The 21,180-nt window shown below is 35.7% G+C and overlaps 1 pseudogene; it reads right to left on the minus strand.

Annotated features, from left to right (window-relative positions):
• The window catches only part of LOC102627515 (glycosyltransferase-like At2g41451), a 38,237-nt pseudogene extending 18,061 nt beyond the window's left edge, over positions 1–20,176 (minus strand).
• Between the last annotated feature and the right edge of the window lie 1,004 nt (positions 20,177–21,180).

Genomic DNA, 21,180 nt, shown 5'->3' on the forward strand with positions numbered 1-21,180 from the left:
TTGATTGTGGCAATAACTTGAGATCGCCATAGCAGGTAATTATTGTTTGTCAGCTTGATCGAAGTGTTGAAGATCAGAGAGTTAACTGATGAGTTGTTGATTGAGTTTGTGATTGGATTTGCAGTTGAGCTTGAAGCTCGAGTGCTTGTGGTTTGAAATTCATTACTAGCCATTATAACAACTAGCTCTGATACCAAGTTGGAATTTGAAGATCAAAAGTAAGAAGATGAAGAACTGGCTTTCATTTTAGTATCACAAAAACTAATTACAGAAATGAGCTAAGCTGAGTATTTATAATAGAATCTAATATTTGCTAAGCACGCTAATTACAGCTAAGCAATGTAACTACTAATAACAAACTCTGATGTAACTGATTTCAATACAATTGATAAGTGCTGATTTGTTAACTAATTTCTACATCATCTAGCTGCATGGGAATCTCTTCATAACAGTTTTGCCATCTGGAACTTTCCAGCTTCTCACGAGCACCTTTCACTTTCACTCCTAGACTAGCTACTGGATTTACAGTTGGCTTGATTCCAGCTGGCACTCTAACGTGTGTTGCATCAGGTTCAGCTTCATCAGCTAATTCAATATTTTGTCCTTTAAGAGCGTTGTATTCGCTGATGCTATTACAGAGGTGTAAATCCCAGATTCCTGTAGTCCTTGAGTAATGATCTATGAAGGGAACTAATATCAAACAGTTTTACGACACTGAGTACATACATGCAACACAAAATCCATCAACTACACAACTCAAAAGCACTCACCATAGGAGCATAAATGCGAGTCAAGATGCCCTTCATCATAAGTTTCTTTTTCAGTTTTTTGTCAAGAACCAACAGTGCAAAGGAAAAAAACTCAAAACTCAGTCAAATTCCAGCATAAACCATCTTTTAACATCTTCCTTTGTAGGCCTGCAGCCACAACGATCATGTCATGAAGTTAAATTAGAAAATTTGGTGTATGTGTAATGCAGGATAGCAGCGTCATCCATTTCAATTTCACTATCAAAGATTACACGACAGTATTAAGCCTGTGTCAAAAAAATGAGAAAAAGGAAGTATTCTGATCCTTACCAAAACTTTCAACTGAAAATAGATACAAGCTGAACTACAGTGACCAGTACTTCAATAAAGAGATTTTCATAATGACCATGTTCTAAAAGTGTTAAGACAGACACAAAGTACATGAAGGGATAGGAATTGTATTGGTTCCCAATTCTAATGGGAACTGCAATAAACCCATCATGGCAGGGTAACGCTTTTCTTATCATTTTGGGGATCAAGGAAATTTGAGGATTACAACTAAAAACACAAATAGGGGATGACACGAGGTCATGCTATGGGTGCAACACTTGGCTAGTCTGACCTGGCTATACTGCCAAAATTACCCTGGTGAATAATCCATATTCTTATTGTTACCACTGCTCTAAACTCTGTTATCTCTTTCTTCTTCTCCCCCAGGATATTTGATCCACAATCAATTTCTATATTTTGATTACAACTTCATTTAAAGTATTGTCTTCAATATATTAGTAAAACATAATCCATATAAGCAGCCTACCAGAAGCTTGTAACAAATAAGGTGTAAGTAACACAAACATACACCATCCCAGTATATATAAAATGTCTATTCATTCAGGTGAATTGATCATTCAGAGCTTCACTTTATCCCCTTTCCTATCTTTATTTCTTCCCAAACAAATTAGTTCGGGCTGATAGTGCTACATATGAGCCCAAACATGGCCTGAACCCAAGGCAACCCATTTGGTTTTGGAACGATGGTTGGAATGAAGTATGTGAAAGACCTGGGACAAGACATGTTGGCACTACATAGGAGCCTAAACTATCCATATATACATGCATTTCGTGGTAATGTACTTCACATTATCTATCCATATAGCATCTCAATAAATATATACATACATGGATGCAGATGAAATACATTAAAATAGTTAGTGTAGTATAGAATCACCATACATTGGGTTATTCATGTAGTTTTGCCATCTATGTGCACCATTAGAACGAAGATGATCTTGAACACGAGCATATGCTTTACCATTTCCATATGTCAGAAAGTAGTTCGGATTATTGCGGGCTGCTTCCCTATAGTTTCCAAAGTAAACATCTTTAGGAAGATGGTCATAGTTATTCTTAAACATCGACACCTGTGACAATGTCATAGATCAACAATTACAAATGTTTTGTCCTCATGTTAAGATGCAAACATCCAAGATTGTCAAGAAAACTTGCAGATGATAATCATATATATTAGCAAAAACTTGTGAAGCCTTTAATAAACGAGCCTAGAATGACTCTAACTTTGATATTGTATTGATTTATCTGTTTACCCAGCCAGAAGCATAGGAAGCAACCAAAAGAGAGATCCTACCTCGCTGAACGGTTCCTGAATATCGTCTCACTCAATACAACTCTCCTGAAACAAATTATATCGCACCATTATCTTTCATGTCAACGCAACAAAATAAAGGGACCATCAAAACAAAGAGTGTCAAGTTCTTTTTGCACCAAAATATATACTAATGGGATTTTTCATCTGCATAATAAGTATTGTTCCACTCACATAATTGGGGAAGACTACCATATCGACATTGCTAGGTACATCTGACAGCAGCTGTCTCATGGAGTACTCACGAGCTCCTGCAGGATGTATTAGCTCATCTGTATCAAGATGAATAATCTAATCCATGCCTACATCCTAAAAGCTTATAAGAAGAAAGAGTTATCATCAAAACATATGAATATGACATATACGCAGGGTCACATGCTGCAGATGTAAATGTAGAACCCATACCCTTGCCTTGACAATAGTCATTTTCCATATTCAGGGATTGCTTCATAAATAACTCGTAATTACATGGTTTATAGAAGAAGCTCGACAACCAGGTCTCATTTCAGATGCGGCTATCCCAAAAACATTTTCAAAACTATTTATTTCTCAACATGTTTTCACATAACCTAAACCAAACAGAATGGGTTCTGTGGTTTTTATAAAATAAAATACTAATCCGAAAATTATGAAATTAAAACTGGGAATCCTAGACACATATATTAACCTGCATATAAACTTTCAGAATTTTCCGAGTTCATTTGGTGGTACAAATAATCTTGTGAATCCGATCGCAATGCTGGAATCGCAGTTTTCCAGTGCAGTGGTTTCTATTTCGAAAATACATATAAAATTGAAAACGAAGTCGAATTTAATGAAATAAAATTTACTCAAAAAGCCCTACATGTCTAGTTTCCAGAAATATAAATTTCATAAGAAATATCATTCAGAAAATATAAGTTTAAATTCGAGATACTCATGCTGTCCAGAATTATCCTGTGTGATTAATACGTCAAGGATTGATTAACTAAACTCCTAATAAATCAAAACTCTAAACAAAGTCTAAATACATTCTAAATCATGCATTATGATCTATAACCATCTAGAATCATGCCAATATAAACCCTAGATAAAGTGATTAGAAATCTGTTGAGAATGGGGAGAATAACTTACCCGTCGCTTTGATTCTCTCCTAAACAAAGGTTTGAATCCTAAGATTTTGGTAGAAGCGTAAAGAGCAGCAGAGAAGAAGAATAAATGTCGTGGACTGAGGGTTATGGAAGGGAAAAAGTATGAATTTATAGGGAGTCTTAAGAAACCCTATTTAATTAGGAAAAATAACTATTTTCCAAAACTATCTCATAAATAACCTCTATTTATAAATTAGTATCCCTTTCTTAATAAGGGTTATAGGCCACCCATAATTCTCAATGAAATCCCAATTTCCATAATTTAATATTATGAAAATTTGTGGCGTTACAATTTCTCCCTTCCTAACAAAAATTTTGTCCTCGAAATTAAAAGGGTACCTTATGCATGGAAGAGTTTAGTATACTTCTCCAACACTTCTGCTTCTCGCTCCCATGTGGCTTCCTCATTAGAATGATTCATCCATCGTACCTTCACTAGGGGAATAACTCTACTCCTTAATACTTGTTCTTTTCGATCAACAATCTCAATAGGTTGTTCCTCATATGACATGTCTTTAGTTATTTGAATCGGTTGATAGTCTAGCACATGTGAAGGGTCTGCAATGTACTTTTTGAACACAGACATGAAATACATTGTGAAGCCTAGATAGACTTAGTGGTAAAGCTATGCAATAGGCCACCGGACCAATTCTATCTAAAATCTCAAATGGTCCAATAAATCTAGGGCTAAGCTTCCCTTTCTTCCCGAACCGAAACACCCCTTTCCATGGCGATACTTTCAAGAAAACAAAATCTCCTTTTTCAAATTCCAATTCACGTCTACAACGATCTGTGTAACTCTTCTGTCTGCTCTGAGCTGTTTGAAGATGTTCTCTAATCAACTTGATTTTATCAACTGTAATCTGTACTAATTCTGGACCCAAAAGTTTTCTTTCACCAACCTCATCCCAGCAGATTGGGGACCTACACTTTCTTCCATATAATGCCTCAAATGGTGCCATGCCAATACTCGAATGGAAGCTATTGTTATAATTAAATTCGATCAACATTAAGCGCTCTTCCCAACCACCACCCAAGTCTAATATACAAGCTCGAAGCATATCCTCAAGGGTTTGAATAGTCCTTTCGGATTGTCCATCTGTATGTGGATGGAAAGCAGTGCTAAATCTCAATTTCGTCCCCAACTCTTTATGTAAGCTAGCCCAAAATCTTGAAGTAAATAATGGATCTCTATCAGACACTATTGACACTGAAACTCCATGAAGCCTTACTATCTCTTTAATGAATAACTTAGTTAGTTGCCCTATATTGTCTGTACTCTTCCTTGCCAAGAAATGAGTTGATTTCGTCAATCGATCAACAATTACCCAAATGCAATCATATCCCCTCCTAGAACGAGGTAATCTAGAGATGAAATCCATTGTTATGTGTTCCCATTTCCACTGAGGAATAGGAAGCGTTTGTAAAGTTCCTGCTGGTCTTTAATGTTCGATCTTCACTTATTGGCAGACTAAGCATCGAGACACAAAAGCAGCAATATCTCTCTTCATATTCCTCCACCAAAAACTCTGCTTTAGATCCCGATACATCTTAGTGCTACCAGGATGCATACTATAAGATGATTCATGCGCTTCTTTTAAGATCTCTACCTTCAACTCTTCATCAGTTGGCACGCATAACCTTTGCCCCAACCATAATGCATCCCCTTTGTCAAGTCTAAATACAGGCTTATGTCATTTGTTCACATCTTCACGGATTTTATTGAGTTCCATGTCGTTCTTTTAAGCTGCCTTAACTTTATCAATTCGAGTGGGTTGGACTATTAAATGTGCTAACAAGTCTGCTTGCCCATGAGTACTTATCTCAATCCCACATCTCCTTAAGTCTTTTACCAAATGAGATTGCATTGTGATAAGATAAGCCATGCACCCAGATGATTTCCTTTTCAAGGCATCTGCTACCACATTTGCCTTACCTGGATGGTAATTAATAAAACAGTCAAAATCCTTCACCAACTCCAACCATCTTCTCTGCCTCAAATTCAATTTCTTTTGAGTAAATAAGTACTTCAAACTCTTATGGTCAGTGAATATCTCACAAGTCTCCCCGTACAAATATTGTCGTCTCCAGATTTTTAGAGCAAACACTATAGCATCCAACTCCAAATCGTGAGTTGGATAGTTTTGTTCATGACTCTTTAACTGTCTAGAAGCATATGCTATAACCTTACCATGCTGCATTAAAATGCAACCCAAACCTTTTCTAAAAGCATCACTGAAAATCACAAAACCTCCACCTTCAGAAAGGAGAGTTAAAATGGGGGCAGTCACTAAATGACTCTTGAGTTCTTGGAAGCTCTTTTCACATGCCTCATCCCAATTGAACTTCACATTCTTCTTAGTCAAATTAGTCAATGGTGCTGCTATGCTAGAAAATCTTTTCACAAAGCACCTATAATAACCTGCCAATCCTAAGAAACTTCTTACTTCAGTCACACTAGAAGGCATTTCCCAATTCACAATTACTTCCACTTTGGCTGGATCTGCTGAAATACCATCCTTCATCACTATATGCCCCAAAAACATCACACAATCAAGCCAAAACTCACATTTCTTAAATTTTCCATACAATTTCTTCTCTCGCAATGTTTCTAATACAATCCTCAGGTGTGTCTCATGCTCCTCCTTACTCTTAGAGTAAACCAATATGTCATCAATAAAGACGATGACAAACTGGTCAAGATAAGGTTGGAAGATCATATTCATCAAATCCATGAACGTTGTAGGAGCGTTAGTTAATCCAAAAGGCATAACTAAGAACTCATAGTGTCCATAACGAGTTCGAAAAGCTGTCTTCAATAATCCTCACTTCTTATTTTCAAATGAAGGTAGCCAGATCATAAATCAATTTTAGAAAATACCTTTGCACCTCATAATTGATCAAAGAGATCATCAATTCGAGGAAGAGGGTATTTATTCTTGACAGTAACCATATTCAACTGCCGGTAATCAACACACAACCTCATTAAACCATCTTTCTTCTTTACGAACAAAACGGGAGCACCCCAAGGCGACACACTAGGACGGATGAAACCCTTATCTAGTAACTCTTGCAACCAGACCTTCAGTTCTTTTAACTCAATGGGTGACATCCGATATGGCGCCTTGGATATAGGTGTAGTACCGGAAACTAATTCTATAGTAAACTCAACCTCTCGATTTGGGGGTAGTCCAGGAAGATCTTCAAGAAATACATCAATAAACTCCCTTACAATAAGTATGTCTTCAAGGCATGCCCCATCGGGATGGTCAGCAACTACATACGCTAAAAATCCTTCACATCCCTTCTTTTGCATTTTCATTGCCTTAACCATAGAAATCAAACCTTTATGATTCATATGATTCCCTTGAAAATGAAATTCTTCATCGCCAAGTAGGCGAAAAATAATTTCCTTAGCAAAACAATCTATTGAAACATGATAAGGTCCTAACCAATTCATCCCCAAAATCAAATCAAGATCATGCATCTCTAAAGGTAGGAGATCCACAAGAAATTCTCTATCACACATGACTTATAGACATGATCCATTAACTGGCAATCCCTCATAGGGGTACTAATTGTCACATGAACATCTAGTGGTGTGATAGGCACATCAGTATAACGAGCAAACACACAAGATATAAATGAATGTGTAGCACCAGGATCAAAAAGAACTTTGGCTTCTCTAGAGAATAAGGACAATGTACCTGATACTACATCATTGGACACCTCAGCATCTTTCTCCGTCAACGCAAAGACACGCCCTTGCACCTTCAGTTTCTTCCTCTGCCCTTCATTAGTCGGAGTATTTGCAGTCTCGCTACGTCTCTTTGGGCAATCCATAATCTTATGCCCAGTTTCTCCACAAGCGAAACAAGCTCCAATTTTCCAATGGCATTCACCAGGGTGCCTCCTTTCATAATGTAGACAAATGAGGTAGTTCCTCCGAGCAGTGTCATCAGGAACACCCTTGTTATCCCATTTGTTACCTCCACCATTATACTTCTGGGAGTGAGTACCCTGTCTATAAGAACTTTCATTTCGCGATCCACCTTGTCGATTCTTTTTATTTCTCTGATCCCTTGTAACTTGAGCTTCAAGAATATCCTTCTCCGCAATAATTGCTCAATCAATCAAATTGGCATAATTGTTAATCTTAAGGATCGGCAATTGCCCTTTAATGTTAGGACGTAACCCTTCCAGGAACTTCCTACACTTACTACCCTCATTAGAAACCAAGGTAGGAGCAAAATGAAAGAGGGTAGTAAATTGTTCCTCATACTCCGTAACAGACTTTGTTCCTTAAGTCAACTTCAGGAAATCAGCCTCCATCTGATGTCGAACTCGTTCAGGAAAATTTTTTTCATAAAAAGCCTCCAGAAATAACTCTCAAGTAATGGGTGCATCTTGCAACCCAACCCTTAAAAGACGAGTTTTGGCATCCCACTAGTGGCCTACCTCACCCTGAAGGACAAATGAGGCCAATATTACCCTCTAATCATCATTACAACCCATAGCCACAAATATCTTCTCCATCTGTTTTAGCCATACCTCTGCAACCATGGGATCGGCAATCCCCTGAAAGGTAGGTGGTCCCAATTTCTTAAATCGTTCTAAGTTCACCATAGCTCCTTGATCTCTTGCGCCACCTTGCCTTTCAACTGGCACATTCTCTTGTGCCCTAACTCTACCTCTAGCCATATCTTGAATTAACTTACTTTGTTGTTCCATCAATCTAACCATTGCGCGCATCATAGGATTTCCTTCATTAGCCATCTCGTGCAAGGTTGGGTCAGCGTCATCAGCGATACCTAAAACATCTCTCGAGCTAGAGGCATGCCTAGCACCTCCCCTACGTTACATCTTTTGACTATAACACGGAGAATAAAAAATAATTAAATAATTAAAAGGGTAAATAATCCGTAGCTAAAGGTCGTGCAAGCGCGCAAAGTACTGAATAAGTAGTATAATTAAGAAAAATTAGTGATTGACAACAAGAGCAATAAATATTTCATTCTACGTTAATACCAAAAATCATATATCAAGAGTTATTACAAAGTCGCAAGCAACGTAGAAAATCAAAAAGACGAAAATAGAATTACTAGTCATAAATGATTACTCCTTGCCTTAAATATTTATTCTCTCTATTAACATCAATAAAGTCTACAGAGTCTCATGTCCTACAGCTACAAAGTTCATAGGTGTACTCAACCGGATAAGGAAAGGATCTAATTCTACTTTTCTCTCCTCAGTCAGGACTCTAGATGTCCTCTTTTCCTTAGGAGTTTTATGAGGTAGTTTATCTAGGTATGGATAAACCCATCCTTTGCTATAGCAAGACTTAAATCGAGGTATTGTCCAAATTAGGCGACTTATTACAAGCTTATTCTTGTTAGCTCCCTTGCCATAAACACGTAGTTCTCGTATAGCCTCGTTGAGCTTTTTCTTTGAAGCTCCAGGTCCTGGAGGAGTATCTTTGTAGACAACTTTAGTTTGTCCTAGTCTATCTTCCATTCGCTACTTATGAAGTCTCCTAAGATCTTTGACAAGAACTCCACCTAAGATAAACTGTTCGGTCCTGTCAATTTCTGTCCATCTCTTATTCTTAGCACTTTTCATGCCCATATTGTTTGTCTTCATGTCTACAAAACAAATGTAATCAATTCCATTAGACAATCTAATTAATCCTTAAAAGAAAGTCTATAGAATCCTAACCTAGCACTCTGATACCACAATTGTAACACCCCAAAACTAACACGTGCGGAGCACGTGAAGAAGGAGGTTACTTACAAATCGTAATCCTTACTCATAAATTCCAAACTGAAATACCTCAAATTCTTATTCAAACAAATCCACAAATTCCAACGTCTAACACTAAATAATCTCTCCCAAAATATAACAATAACAAAAGTCTCAAACTCTAAATTACAAGTTCATAACGGAAATAAACTGAATAGAAACATGAGTCTATTCCTCTTCTTATTCAAATGGCAAACGGAAACGAAAAATTACTAACTCCAAAGCTAAGCGCACCTCTCAAAAGAAACTTAATCTGCAAAAAGTAAGGACGAGGGGTGAGTTGTCAACTCAGTAAGTAAAACCATTCCTAACACACTAGACCTATCGATACTAAAAAATATTGCAAGCCTTCTTTTGTTTAAAACATATATCATAATCCATAAATTTCATAAAACGATAAATCACAATAATATAACATAAATTCTTAATAATTCAGAATATCCAAAAGCATATTTACTTACGAAGCAAATCATATAATATGTATACAGAAAACAAAACGTTAGCTCATATCACATAGTGTCACCTATAGTCCCGGTAACCCGGCCAGAAACAAAATCAGAATATCGTGTGCACACTCAGAACAGAAACCCAGTATTGGTCCAGATAGATATATCGTATATTACGATCAGAATCAGAATCAGAATAACTCTGCACAATGAGCCAAAATATTAGGAATCTCATACAATCATCAATAATTGAAATCAAACATGGGTACAAAACATTTGTATCATATTCATAAAAGTCCATATCAATAATTTAGGCTTGCATAATATTTTAAAGATAAAATCATAAAAGGTTGTAATGTCATAAAATAATTTACATATTAAAAAGCATTTATAAAATACTTTGTTAAAAAGAATTTAGGTTTGAAAACATTTACATAAAACTAATTTTGTTATCAAAATCAATTAATCCTTTAAGTAATATAAAAACAGTTATACTTATAATAATATCAAAATAATCATATATATATCCAGTACATTAGGAATGAAGTTACTTACCTCGACTAAAGAATTTGACTTAACACGCCTCTAAGCCTCTAAGAGCCTCAATCACCTCCAAAACCTTAAAGAAGTACAAGATATGACAATTAATAACTTATTCTAAGAATCTGATTTTCTAATTCATACCCGTACAGGTCTGATTCTCAGAATTTTGACTCTTAATCTAGAACTCATAATGACATAATGTTCTATGGAACTATTCTGGACATCCATGAGTACCCCATGTAAACTTTGCAAGAGGATCCGGTATCAAAAACATTTTCAAAACTATTTATTTCTCAACAAATTCGAAACTGTTTTCACATAACCTAAACCAAACAGAACGGGTTCTGTGGTTTTTATAAACTGAAATACTAATCAGAAAATTATGAAATTAAAACTGGGAATCCTAGACAAATATATTAACCTAAATATAAACTTTCAGAATTTTCCGAGTTCAGTTGGTGGTACAAATAATCTTGTGAATCCGATCGCAATGCTGGAATCGCAGTTTTCCAGTGCAGTGGTTTCTATTTCGAAAATACATATAAAATTGAAAACGAAGTCGAATTTAATGAAATAAAATTTACTCCAGAAGCCCTACATGTCTAGTTTCCAGAAATATAAATTTCATAAGAAATATCGTTCAGAAAGTTTCGAGATACTCATGCTGTCCAGAATTATCCTGTGTGATTAATACGTCAAGGATTGATTAACTAAACTAATAATAAATCAAAACTCTAAACAAAGCCTAAATACATTCTAAATCATGCATTATGATCTATAACCATCTAGAATCGTGCCAATATAAACCATAGATAGAGTGTTTAGAAATCTGTTGAGAATAGGGAGAATAACTTACCTGTCGTTTTGATTCTCTCCTAAACAAAGGTTTGCATCCTAAGATTTGGGTAGGAGCCTAAAGAGCAGCAGAGACAAAGAATAAACGTCGTGGACTTAGGGTTATGGAAGGGAAAAAGTATGAATTTATAGGGAGTCTTAAGAAACCCTATTTAATTAGGAAAAATAGCCCTTTTCTAAAATTATCTCATAAATAACCTCTATTTATAAATTAGTATCCCTTTCTTAATAAATAGGCCACCCATAATTCTCAATGAAAGCCCAATTTCCATAATTTAATATTATGGAAATTTGTGGCGTTACAACATCAAACTGTGTTTTTCATTTACTCATTTCAAGTCTTATTTCATGGCTAAGCAGTATTGAAAACAATTCTTCAACTGTGATCTTTTCCTTCTCAAGTCTAGTTAAGACATTTGTAACAAGTGATTCACAGGAGTCATCCAGACCAGCAAGAATATGCATAATGAACTCATTTGATGAGAGTGTATTAACTCCAATAGCTAAGGTATCAGAAATTTTCTTCGTCTTGTTGAAGTAATCACTGATGGAGAGTGATCCATTTTTATTAGTCTGGATCTACATCATTAGAGGCATAAACCAAGCCTTTGATTGAGACATGAAAATTTCTACAAGTCGTTCCCGAAGATCCTGAGAAGTCTCACAACTTATCACTATTATCAGCACATTGTCCATCATTGAAGAGAACAAGTAGCTCTAAAGTAGCTTATCAGTTTTCTTCCACTGAATATATTCTGGATTTTTAGTTTGCCTTACAGCTATAGCACTTGATTTACTGGATTCTGCCATAGATTCTGATAAAAGCTTTGTAGGACAGGGATTATCTCCATTAATGAAACCTTCTAGACCATTCCCGATGATGGAAGCAAGAACTTGTGTTTTCCACACAAGATAATTTGTTTGATCAAGCTTAACAGGTTGTACAAAGCTAAAGGATAAAAATGATGAGGCTGCTGAGTTATTTGCCATGTGATAATGGCTCTAATACCATGTGAAAATTTATAAAATGATTGTTACGGGAAAACTATGTGATTTAAGTTGAATAAACTAAATACAAATATTCTCAACACAATGTGTATCAAAGATCTGTGTGGAATAAATTATGGTTTCAATTTGGCAAAGTTTTCCTTTCTCTCTCAATTTTTTCGTCTCATTCTTCATCGGTTTCTTGGCCTTTTATAGGAAATCATCTCACGTTTTCTGAGTATTCTTCATGTCCCCCATTTTAGGGTGATGATGGACCTTCACAGGTCTCCAACCATCGAATCGTGGGTAAATGTGGGATGTCATGTTCTCCCTAGCGGCTTGGGGCATTGCGAAACTGTCGTGAGTTCGTGAGATCGTGTCCTTTTTCTTCGGGTGATAAATATCTAGTCGGTATACACCTCTGGTCGGTACTCATTTATAGTTGGCATAGACCCCATACAAGATGTATTATCAAGACTTTGCTCGTGCCGTTTAGCTGGGGAGTTTCGCCCTAGGGTGAGGGTGAGAAGATAGCTGAGCTGGTGCTTTTCATTACTCAACAAATATATATGTTTGACTTGTGTGAAAAGCCTATTTTGATATGTATGAATATGGATCTATATGTCTTTGCCCATATGTTTATGTGATGTGTTGTTATGTGTTGAGCTTGATTATGTACATGGGCATATGTATGTGTGATGGTTCATTGGCATAAGCACGAAAATGCATTGAGTGTTCTATGAATGAGAAAGTGGACTTTAACAAATGAGATTTATGTTTTATGAGATTTTGCATTGGGGGCCACCTCTTAAAGTTGTGTGGAGGCCACCTCTTGAGGGCCAAAGCGCCGCAAAGTGTCACACACAGTACAAAGTGCCACATTGCAGGATATGTATTTTATTGAAAGAAAATATGAAAGTTTGAAAGCGACAGAAAGAGATTTTAATGAATTTGTTTTACAATACAGTATTTCTAAAAGATCATGGCATATAATCCATCTGCATTATGTATAAGTATGTATGTATTTTCGTATAAGAAAAAACTAGTTTGCTTACTGAATTTTGTACTCATTATAGTTTATTGTGATTCAATTTCCAAAAGTCATGATTGATTCGTGATGAGCAAGAAGATGAATTTGAATTGAGAATGGTAGATGGTTTAACTGAATTTTTAAGTTATTCCGCTGGCTTTTGTATTTAAGGCTCGAATTTTGTCGTTTGTAAAGAATTATTTAAATTTATATGTGAGTTGTGGACATATTTGCCCTTGGAATTCGGGCTGGGGTGTTACATGTATTGTGTTGGCACATCATTAAATTTTCTATTATAAATTTAGTAACAATCAATTTTTTTATTTATTAAAACTGGTTTTTATTAATGTAATGTAGTATGAAAAAGGCTGCATCATCAATTCCAACTTTGTTTATAATTGTTTGGGAAGAGTCTGTGCCCTAGTGCTTTTGTAGTATTGTTTATTACTCATTCGTTATTTGTTACGTATGTGTGAATGTTACTGCAATTTGTTGAAAAATTCATGGGCTGTGAAGCTAATTTAAAATGATTAGTGCTCCTCGCTCGAGTACCCAAAACTTTTCCTTGTTTGGTTTTTTTTTAATATTTTTTTGGTTTTTTTGGGTATTTTACATCTTTTTCACTTAATTATCTGTATTTTTAATAAATTTGGTTCTTATTAATTGTCAACGCATATTTAATAAATAATAACACACTTTAGAATATATGAAAAATGAAAAGCGTCTTTCAAAAAAAAAAAATGAAAAGCGAACGGCCTATTTTTGAGAGTTCTGAGTCTATTAACGCGTGGACTGGACTCATTTAACTAATAATAAGAAACAAATATCTAATTATTTTTCCCTAGCTAACAGCATGCATACTTTAAATATATTTTTGACCAATAATACGATAACATATGATATGCACTCATTTGACAAATAACAAATAAACCAATTATTTTTCCCTAACAACACATGTACTCTAGATGTATTTTTTTTCCAAATAACACGTCGACATACGATATGGATTCATTTAAAAAAATATATTTCAATTAGGATTGAGTGGATGCCAATTATTTCAGTTGATAAAATTATTTGTGTAGAAATAAAAAGTCTAATATTCGAAACTCACTCATGTTAATGGGGAAAAGGTTTGAGTTACTGTCTTCATAAAAAATAAATAATTAAAAATTAATGCTAACAGCACGTATGCATTAATGCTCCATTTTTTTTTGTAGTTTTTTAAAATTCAATACAATTTTTCTGATATTCTTGTTAAAAGTTTACCAAGATCTATTTTGATATAATGTATTTGAAACCTAACTTTGAACAGTGCTTCAAATAGGGGCATAGTTGTAAATTGGGGAAAAACTCTTAAGTTCATGCAAAAAATAATACTGAAATACTAAATCATGTTTAGACGTGTACGTTTGCACAAAATTTCGGGCAATTTAAAATTAGGACTTGGTACCAACAAAGTGTTGACTCCATTGGCAATGGAGTCCCCTTAAGTGGTTTGACTGGGTTTGCTCCGCAGTTCGAGTCGCAGGGAAGTCGCCTTTGTTGGGAGAACATGTGCCTCTCGGTTCGAGCGAAGACTTCTAGTCTGGGTTGTGGTACGGGCTTAAAGGTGCCTCCCACAGTTGGGGCCCTCCCCAGGATACCTCGTGGTCAAAACCAAAAAAAAAAAAATTAGGACTTGGTAGAATTCACACGGCGCCAAATATAACCAACATTTAACGGCTTGCCTGTATAAGAAGCTGAAATAAGGGCTGAACAAGAAGCACTTTTGGTTCAAGAAAAGCAGTTATCAAGAGCAAACAACAACATTCCGTGAATTAATCTGACCCTGGTCTATAAAAACGGTTGGTCTCATTTGCAGTTACAATATAAGATCTTTTCTTTCCTATTGCAAGTACAAATATGGTTGTAGGATTCAAAGAATATGAAAGAGGACTTGAAAATGATGCCGAACCTCGCATTTTTTATTTTCAATAAGAGATGAGTAATATGATAGTGCCCCTTTCAATGTGTATAACAAAATGCAATCACAATGGTTCAAATTACAAACCCAAGGCATAATACCGCTCTACATCTCTCACTCTATAGAACCAAAAATCTAAATCTGAATGTACACAAGCGCTTGGGTAATGATCGGGAAGAGCTCCATAACTCGTAACCATAGGTAGACCTATCCATCACGCCCTTGAGTTTTCTCTTTCACATAGTAACAAAATCTTAGATCCCGGTTCAAAAAGGAAGCAGCTGGATACAATCACCACTGCTAACGTAATATGATTATGCGTCAATGTTAAGATCATCTGGGTCAGGGGGAGATTCTGGTGGGATTGCTAAGGTGTAATTTGCATCATCAATACATTCCAAGACCCTCCTTGCAGTTGCCTGTGATTGACTGAACCACCAATCTTTCTTGAAGAATTTACAGATTTAGATTCTCCAGTAGTGTTACTACTTTCAACCGATGATAGAATTTTGTCCTTTGAGAGCGTTGTATTCGCTGATGCTATTACAGAGGTGTAAATCCCAGATTCCCGTAGTCCTTGAGTAATGATCTATGAACAGAAATAATATCGAACAGTTTTAAGTCACTGGGTGCATACATGCAACACAAAATCCGTCAACTGCACAACTCAAAAGGACTCACCATGGGAGCATAAATGCGAGTCAAGATGCCCTTCATCATGAGTTTCCTTTTCAGTGTTTTGTCAGCCCACACAACATGTTCACGGTTCCTGTGTCAACAGTAGCCTTGAGAAAGCAATAAATTCGCATCAACTGGTACCGGTATTATGATATGAGAAACAAATTCTGGGGAAAACGCAATGAATAAAGCTGATTATATCCTGAGATATCCAGAAGCTTATAACATACGGAACACATAAAAGCTCAAGAGGTTCCCAAAAAAAAAAAAAATTGGAACTTCTAGAGTGAGAAATTGTGTTAATTCCTCAATAGGATACTATATTAGTTTAACATTATTTTACCAGCTCAGCATCTCATCCTCTGTTGCAGTTGAGGCAAATATAAATGCCTGCACAGAACATAATATGAAAGAGCTAATGTTAAAACTGTTTCACCGTTAGCCGCAAAAAAAGAAAAAAAATTTGAAAAATAGTCAATGATTATCAATATCTTCCAGCAGCAAGATGTGCCATAGAGAAGTTACATATATTAATTAAAAGTTCTTATCAATTATCCTTGAGAAAGTCTAAAGATTATTTTGTGAGGAATTTATTTTGCCTCTTTTTGTGTATACAACTTTGCTCTTAGAAGGAATTGTCTGTAGTAGAAAACTTTACTTTGAAGCTAACTTAACAAAGTAGAAAGCATATATACATTTAGTGGTGAAAAAATTAAAAAGAGACATGTGAAATTCAAATAATAGGAGCAATGATGCTGAATCAGAATGAAGTAACATAGATGCTGCATTGTAAAGAACAAAGAGTGCAAAGGAAAAAACTCACGGCTCGGTCAAATTCCAGCATAAAGCATCTTTTAACATCTTCCTTTGCAGGCTTGCAGCTACAGCGATCACGTCTTGAAGTCAGATCAAAAAATTTAGTGTATGTGTAATGCAGGACAGCAGCGTCATCCAATTTGATTTCACTATCAAAGATTACACGGTAGTATTAAGCCTGTGGCAACAAATGAGAAAAAGGAAGTATTCTGATCCTTACCAAAACTTTCAACTGAAAATAGATACAAGCTGAGCTATAGTGACTAGTACTTCAATAAAGAGATTTTCATAATGACCATGTTCTAAAATTGTTAAGGCAGACACAAAGTACATGAAGAGATGGGAACTGTATTGGTTCCAAATTCTAATGGGAACTGCAATAAACCCATCATGGCAGGGTAACGCTTTTCTTAACATTTTGGGGATCAAGGAAATTCGAGGATAACAACAAAAAAGACAAATAGGAGAGGGGGCAAGGTCAGGCTATGGGCACAACACCTTGCCAGCCTGTAATCCATATAAGCAGTCTACCAGAAGCTTGTAACAAATAAGGAGTAAATAACATAGACATACACCATCCCAGTATAAACTAGAGAATCTCTCCCAAATTCTTTGCACAAAGTACACTCAAGTAAATGTTGTCATTTTTTTTTTCAATTAGGAGGTCTATTCAATATTTAATAAGTTATATGAAACTCCATTCATTCAGGTGAATTGGTCATCCAAGCTTCACTTCCTCTCCTTTCCTCTCTTCATTTCTCCCCAAACAAATTAGTTTTTGCTGCTGGTGCTACATATGAGTCCAAACATGGCCTGAACCCAAGGCAACCCATTTGGTTTCGGAATGATGGTTGGAGTGAAGGATATGAAAGACCTGGGCCAGGACATGTTGGTACTACATAGGAGCCTAAACTGTCCATCTATACATGCATTTTGTGGTAATGTACTTCACATTATCTATCCATATAGCATCTCAATGAATATATATATATATATACATGGATGCAGATGAAATACAGTTAGTGTGGTATAGAATCACCATACATTGGGTTCTTCATGTAGTTGTGCCATCTATGTGCACCATTAGGACGAAGATGATCTTGAACACGAGCAGCTGCTTTACCATTTCCATATGTCAGAAAGTAGTTTAGATTATTGCGGGCTGCTTCCCTATAGTTTCCAAAGTTGTTAGAAGATGTGTTTAGGACTGCTGATGTGGAGTCATAGAAGTTGCTTCTGTTGAATGTTTCAAATTTTTCCTATTTTTCTGGTGTTGGTTATTTATTTTGTTGATTCTTGCTGTGATCGTGGCACAATCTTTGGACCATGATACTAGTGGGTCGTTATTTGGCTTTGTTGTTATTTAAGCTTCAAATTGTAATGTTTTTAGTTAATGAAAAGTCTGCAGTTCTTTTTGCAAAGTCACGTAGCCCTCATTCGCATTTGCTTTTACCTTAACTATACTTTGTTTTCTTTTCTTATTCAAGTAACAACAAAAGTAAACATCTTTAAGAAGATGATCATAGTTCTTCTTAAACATCGACACCTGTCACAATGTCATAGATCAACAATTACGAATGTTTTGTCCTCATGTTAAGATGCAAATATCCAAGATTGTCAAGAAAACTTGCAGATGATAATCATATTAGAAAAAACTTGTGAAGCCTTTAATAAACGAGCCTAGAATGACTCCAACTTTAATATTACATTGATTTCTGTTTACCCAGCCAGAAGCATAGGAAGCAACCAAAAGAGAGATCCTACCTCGCTGAAGGGTTCTTTGATATCGTCTCGCTCAATACAACTCTCCTGAAACAAATTATATTGCACCATTATCATTCATGTGGAGGTTTGTCTACGTCCTGTTGCACGATTTCAATCCACGGGTATTTATTTTCAAGCTTTTGCTCTCACCATATTGGATACTTATTTGCTCGTCCTTTCTTTTTCCAAAGACAAAAGTTTCATTTTTCAGCCTACTCCCAAGACTTTCTTAAAACAGTCCAAAGTTTTATTAGGCTATAAATAGAAGAAACTGAATAATGATTCCAGCTTTGCAACAAAATTAACACCCTCCCCCCCCACCACAACAACCAAAAACCCAATGCCATAAACGCTTCACATCTACATCACAGTTTTAAAACTTTATATATGCACATAAGAAACTCAAAACAAAGTGCATTGCATCATAGTTGAAACAACTAGAAACTGGATAAAACTATGCATGATTTGAAAAAAAAAAAGATAATCTCTATCATCATCAACTATTTAAATCGAATATCAGTGTACACTGACCTTTTGGCTTGTTGTTCCTCTAGTTCTCTTGTTCTGTATATAACCTTCACCCCCTACAAACATAAAAGTTATAGCTCATGGCTACGGATATTTGAAAAACAACAGTGAAAAGTCTGAATTATTACAGGCAAATGAGGAAGTAGATCTCACCGGAATTGATTCAAAGACTTTGGATACAGCAGGAGAGGCAGCCCTCCCCTCCACAAAAAGAAAAAAATTAGAAACACCAATAACCTTGTGATAAAAGATCCAAGGTATGGTCTGTTCAAGGCGAGCAGAATTGAAAGGTGTTTACTTCAAAGAGATACATAGTATTAGATTTATTGAACTGAGAAAACATTGATATAAGACCAGTTTTGGAGTTGATTACAGACATTGACTTAGAAGACAACAAAACATGAGGTTTATCAGAAGCAGAGACTATGGTGAGTCCTTCAATTTGATAAAGTCCATCTCTAGCAATCCCCTTCAGCAATATGATCCGGTGCTCTTGTCCTTGACAAAACAAACATATTTTTGAAACTCAACAATAGCATTATTATCAGTTAACAATCTAGAAATACTAAGTAAATTTTTTGTGATAGCTGGTTCATGTAACACATGGGTGAGGTGAATGTCTGGAGAATTAAGAGTTTTTATATTAGTTGTCCCAACAAATTAATATGCAAGCCTAAACCATTTCCAATATGTAATTTCTCAATACCAGTATATCTAGAACAGGATAAGGATATACTTGCATCTTGAGTAACATGGTTTGTAGCCCTTGAGTCAATATACCAAGCCGAATGTGCAACAAAATTGTAATTCGCCAGAGGAGCAGCAGCAGCACCTTGACTGATGGCAGTGAAAGCATTAGGATTGGCATGCGAAGCATCAGCAGTACCTTGAGTAGAATCAGTAAAAGCTTATTCAGAATTCAAACTTGCATTTCCTGCATACATATTAGCAGAAGGATATACAAAGCTTTGTTGCATTGGAGGCTGTTGATAGTTATAAGGTGATTAATAAGTAACATATCCTTGATAAGGTGCTGATCTAGGAAAGCCACCATTGAAACCTCTTCCAAAGCATCTTCCATAATTTCCTTCAAAGAATTGGCCACCTCTAGGCCTAAAACAACCTGGATTACCCCTTCCTTGTCTTGGAATAAATGCATGATTGAACCTGTTTCTGCATTTATATGCACTATGTCCAGGTATGAAGCAGATTTGACAAATGACATTCTTATCTCCAACAAAAAGAGTTTCTAGATTCTCCATTGTCAAGCATATTATTGTTAGGCTTATTATGGAAGCAAGAACTTGTGTTTTCCACACAAGATAATTTGTTTGATCAAGCTTAACAGGTTGTACAAAGCTAAAGGATAAAGATGATGAGGATGCTGAGTTATTTTCCATGTGATGATGGCTCTGATACCATGTGAAAATTTGTAAAATGATTGTTTGGTTACTGGAAAAACAGAGGGAAAACAGAGGAAGAATGAAATCAAAGAGGATTTTTGTATTATTGTTTTTCACACTATAAAATGTACACGAGCAGATTGTATTTTTATTACAATCTCTAAACAAACTTGCCAATAATAGATAGATAGTTGTACATCTCTAAACAAACTCATGTCATGCTAGCTAATTAACTAATTCAATTTAAAAGTGTGCCTACATTTAAAAAAATGAAAGCGCCCATTATTATTATTATTACATTGTAATTTGCTCTCTCTTTACCACTCTGTTCTCTCAAGTTCATGGTTTGTGTATTTATTCCGACGGTAGCAGTCGCCGCCCTTATCTTATTGACCATCTATATGGAGCCGAATAACAGTTTTTGCACTGGGGAGTATGTTTCATGACCCTAATCCTGTTCTCACTTGCTGTGGCAAAATGGCCCAAGTTTTTGAAGCACTGGTACTAGTACTAGTATATTTGATATCGTGCATTCCATATCACTATTTGTTTAATTTTTTATATTGTTAATTCTAGGAAGAGGAGTGGAAGAAATTTTACATCCTTCCAAATGGAGTGGATTGCAGGGTACACATTATTGTTAATTAAGATCGATAAAATAATATTTGTGGATATATTATAGAGACCAAGGTCTAGCTACATTGTTTAGTGGGCAACCTTACCAATACTTAGGTCTTTGGTGTCTTTGGTTTAAGTCTTATGTAATGTAGTCTCATAGACTTTATTTTTTTGTATTATTGCAATGCATTTTTCTCCAGATTCAGTA

This window comes from Citrus sinensis, chromosome 9 (genome assembly GCF_022201045.2).
Source record: "Citrus sinensis cultivar Valencia sweet orange chromosome 9, DVS_A1.0, whole genome shotgun sequence".
Lineage (NCBI taxonomy): Eukaryota > Viridiplantae > Streptophyta > Magnoliopsida > Sapindales > Rutaceae > Citrus > Citrus sinensis.